The sequence below is a fragment of the Thunnus maccoyii genome, chromosome 8 (assembly GCF_910596095.1).
Source record: "Thunnus maccoyii chromosome 8, fThuMac1.1, whole genome shotgun sequence".
Lineage (NCBI taxonomy): Eukaryota > Metazoa > Chordata > Actinopteri > Scombriformes > Scombridae > Thunnus > Thunnus maccoyii.
This window is the reverse complement of record NC_056540.1, coordinates 5,253,719-5,258,457: the sequence shown is the minus strand read 5'-3', so window position 1 is coordinate 5,258,457 and position 4,739 is coordinate 5,253,719. Positions and strand designations below refer to the sequence as shown.

Below are 4,739 nucleotides of genomic sequence, written 5' to 3'. Positions count from 1 at the left end.
AGGTGCTGAATGTCACCTTGACTGCATTTGTGTGTTTGACAGACATGTAGTGTTCAAATGTGGTGATTTAGCCTACTCACAAATGTTCACTGTGTGTAAAACTTTTCACTTAATTGATTATTCACTCATTTTTCAGACAAAACACTTTTTGCAGGTTGCAAAACACGAGGCACACCACACTGCCTTTTCTGTTGAAGCCTACAATTTTTTTTAAAAAAAAGAGCAGCTTGCAATGTTTTTTGTTTGTTTTTTTAATTATTGTCATCACCACCACATAAGGCCTGCCTTTCAATTAATCCAACTGGACAATGACAAAAAACGGAAATGAAATTGGGTGCTTTTCCGCTCTGAGTTGAAGTTTTTTCAATTCAAGGCATTCAGGACTCTCCTGCAAAAACATGAAGCACAGAAGAAAAACGTTAGGCGCTCAGCAAAGTAAAAGCAGTGAGCAAAAAGCTTCACTCTCATTGAAAACAATTACAAAAAGCTGCCCCAGGCTGCTAAAAAGCAGAATCTGGCAAACCCTTCAAGACTTATGATGCATGTGCACACTGGTGGAAGATGGTGAAGGGAAAGACGCAGACTTTTTTTAGACAGGCAGGTAAGAGGAAAAAGAAAAAGGAAGACAGATGCATGATGAGACTGCATTAATGATTGCAGCGCTATTTTAAACTAAATCAACATGGAATGGATTTCATGAAGACATTAAACTAATTAAAACAGAGATGTCGGTTTTAGCAGAAATAAAAAGTAAGGATGTCATTTTCAGGAGCAGGGAACAGGAAATAGAGGAAGGGGAGAAGTGCACTAGATATTTCTTTAAGAAAATGTATATAAAGAGGGGACCATTTTAAAAGTAACAACAAGCTGGGTGCACAGCTGACACAACGGAGGAAATTAACCAAATGGTTGAGCAATTTTACGGAGAACTGTAAAAAGAAAAACCCATTAAAATGGACACCATGACCGAAACTTTAAATTTCATTGAAAACACAGTAAAAGACAGTGTGCTTTTACTCCAAGCCAGAGTTTTGGAGTTAAATAAATGTATGACGAGTTTTAAGAGAGGGAAGTCCCCAGGACAAGATGGACTTCCCGTGTAATTTTATCTGACTTTTTTTTTTTTTTTTTATCACCCGACTTGTTTGCTGTTATGGATTTTGAGCAACTTGACCGACTTCCTGACCATTTTAGAATAGGGATAGTGACTTCTTCACAAAAAAAGACAAGACTGACCTGAAGAATTGGAGACCTATCACTTTTAAACTTTGACTGTAAACTTTTAGCATCACATATGTCCTTGTTTTTACAAGAGATGATTCATCCGGATCAAGCCTGTGCCATCCCGGGGAGGAAGATCACCGACAGCCTCGTACTGATCCGAGACACCATCTGTTATGCAAGAGACAGAAACATCCGGCTAGTAGTCCTCAATCTAGATTTTGAGAAAGCCTTTGATCGGGTCTCGCACCAGTACCTTTTCCAGGTACTGCCAAAAATGGGGTTCCCAGAGAGGTTTCTAGTTTGGGTGGGATTGCTGTTCCAGGGCATTACCAGCAAATTTGTTGTTAACAGGCATCTGACAAAAGCAGTTGATATTAACTGCGGCGTCCGTCAGGGTTGTCCGTTATCTGCCCTTCTCTATGTCACCTGTATAGAACCACTGGCACAGGTCTTGAGAAGGGACCAACGAATCAATGGGGTGGGAGTTCCAGGGAGCGGGGGACTTGTTACCAAGTGTGTTTTATATATGGACGACGTGAACATTTTATGCACTGACCTTTTATCTGTTAACAGGACGCTGGACTTGACTGACTGGTTTGTACGGGCCTCTGGGTCTAAACTAAACAGAGGCAAGACCTAAGCACAATTTTATGGACCATGGACAGCGACTGAAATGACAGGACTCCCTTTGACTATGACCCAGACTGACCAGAAAATACTGGGGATTAAATTTGACAAGAAAGGTGGAGGGAGAACAAATTGGCCAGACGTGGTAGGGAAAGTACGGCAAAGACTAGGGTACTGGGGATTTAGAGGACTGACCATGGAAGGAAAGGTTTTAATCATTAAAGCAGTGATTTTACCTTTGCTTTTACTGATCAGTTCTGTTTTTATCCCACCTAGGAGGGTGCTTTTAGATCTGGACCGAGCCATCTTTTATTTTCTGTGGGGCTCGAAGTGGGAAAGGCTAAGAAGAGACATCATGAAGAAGCCAAAAGAAAAAGGAGGAAAAGGAGTGCCCAATCTATATTTGTTTTTAGGAAGTAGATACATCACACTACACCTCAAAACAGCTACAGACCCATCCGGAAACCCCAAGACAAAAGCAATGACACAATTCTGGATGGGATCTTACCTCAGGAAAATGAAGATTTTACCCACAGATCTCAAAGTACCTGTGTCTTTTAACCTTCCACCAGTTTATGCTTTCATCCAGACATTTTTAAAGCATTTTAACTTGGAGCAGGAGGAGTTGCATATTTTAACTAACAATTGGTCTCTGATTTCTGTTGTGCAGGAGCGGGAACCAGTGAGTCCAGTGCACGGGCTCGCATTCGGTGAGCCCTCAACAGTTTGGCGCAACCTCAGCCATCCCGCTCTTCCAAACAGACTCCAGGACGTGTCATGGATAGTAACTTGTGAAATCCTCCCAGTCAGGTCCATTATGCACTCCCGAGACATGTCTGCACTTCCAACCTGCCACCGACCTGTTTGTGGTGCACTTGAGTCGGTGAGGCATCCGCTCTAGGAGTGCAGTGAGGCAACAGACCAGTGGGCAACAGCCGGTGTTTTGAAATTTCTGTACTTGCCAGCATGGGCGGTCCTCACAACACAACTGGTGCTCTACAGGGTGACTGACCTTGTGTTAGCTGCATTTTTGGGGCAGTGTGGAGAGATGTATCAGCAGCTAGGTACATTAATTATCCGATGGGGTTTTGGACTGGAAGGTGGCAGTTCCAGGCTCTGCTTTACTCTGAACCGGATGGGCCTTGTGGCCTAAAGCACCCACCTGCTTTTTTCAGCCTCGGTGGGGACTGTGGACACTGTACTACTCTCAGCAATCAGCTTTCTACAGAAAGCATAGAACCTGTGCTGGAGCCTGCGACCATTTCTGTGGCCAGTGGGGGCATAAAGCCAAAGACTAAACCACACCCAAGGCCTGTCATGGATGTGGTGGACTGAACCACCTGTACCAGAGCTGTCCTAGCTACAGGAGGTCTTTTGTGGAAGTATCCAAAGCCACTGGTGGGTTTGAGAGAACCAAATAGCTGGCAATGGGATCCAAACCTGCAGGGAATGCCCCAGGGAAGCCAATGCAGGCAGAGGTGGGGGCAGGTCTTTCCGAGTGCAGAGTGGAGGCCATGCTCCAGGAGCAGAGATCGGTCAATGCTGTTGGGGTGGACGGAGGGGCCCTGTTTTGCTCCAGAAGCTTGTTCATACAGATGGAATTGAAGTTATCGGCATAAGCAATGGCTGCAACCCTGAGCGCTTACCCTACAAGTGCCAGTAATCCAGTTGTCGGTGTTAATTCTTTTGATTAAAGGACTTGTTGCTAGAATGTATAGAGCAAGGCTCAGGGGACAGGCCTGCTTCACTCTTTTCTCCACTTCAAAACGCTCTGTTAAGACCCCATTTACATTTACACAAACACTTGATTTAATATACAGACATTTGATCATTTGAATAAAACCATTGGGAAAGCCATATGTTTTCATTATTGACCAGAAATAATCTCTCAAAATATATTCAAATGCTCTTTTGGATGAAGACCCATAATGTAAAAATCTTTTGCATCCTCAGGTTTGTGTATTATCTCTCTTTAAATACAAAGATCCCACATCACCTGTTCTTTGATTGCACATGTTGTCTATAATTTCCTCTAAAATATAATTTAGTCTGTTCATAACTATTTTAGCAAATATTTTATGGTCAGTATTCATAATAGTCAGATGTCTAATTACCTGCATTGCACATAGATGTGAGCGGGTTTAATTCTTCATCAATGTATAACTGATCAAACTCAATGGGCAGGCTGTCTGGAACGGGGATTTCCAAACATTTAACAGTTTGAACACAGAGCTGCTGACACAGTCTTTCTCTTCAGATACAGCGACTGTGACTTCCCTCAGCACACAACACAGACACAACAGTCCGATCACAGACAACATCCTTTCATTCACAACTGCTCACACACACTTAAGTATGCAACACTTCCACCGTGCTTTTTCTAGCACACGTTTTCCAGTTACTTTAAGTCACCCAGTCTCACAAATAATATTTACTGGATTCAGCCAAATAATTTCCAGTGACCACCATGCTGTCTGTCTAAGGTGTGCAGCAGTCATCTGAGGTCCAGCACACTACTGCATTTAAAGGGAGAGTACATCAGCCAACAAGCACCAGCTGTGCCAATCAACTCACCTGGCACTGCTCTCATGAGCCATCTGCACACCTTTCTTTCCTGCAGCTGAGTGCTGACCATACTCACCCCCACAACCACATAAAAAAATACAACGGGTGCTTTTCAATTCGTTAATTCTATGCTTCCTCTTCTCCGTGACCCGGAAACCGCTCTCCCTCTGCCGTCATGGAGGATCTTCCAATCCCTTAAATGCACCTGGAGGAGACGAGGAGCTTAGAGCGAGGAAACACAGGTGTATCCCATGCGGAAGTTTTTTAACGGACGGCAACACTCTCCAGTCTCCAATCTGTTTATTGATTGGTCAGCTGATCTG

The 4,739-nt window shown here is 43.6% G+C and overlaps 2 long non-coding RNA genes across 2 annotated transcripts; one reads left to right on the top strand and one right to left on the bottom strand.

Annotated features, from left to right (window-relative positions):
• Positions 1-230: 230 nt before the first annotated feature.
• LOC121902265 lies at positions 231-2,528 on the bottom strand. The gene is made up of 2 exons (XR_006097503.1): positions 1,237-2,528; positions 231-388 (listed from the first exon to the last, which is right to left on the bottom strand). It is a non-coding gene; the product is annotated as an uncharacterized LOC121902265 (long non-coding RNA).
• LOC121902266 lies at positions 2,320-3,846 on the top strand. Its single transcript, XR_006097504.1, has 2 exons — positions 2,320-2,395; positions 2,522-3,846. It is a non-coding gene; the product is annotated as an uncharacterized LOC121902266 (long non-coding RNA).
• The last annotated feature ends 893 nt before the right edge of the window (positions 3,847-4,739 follow it).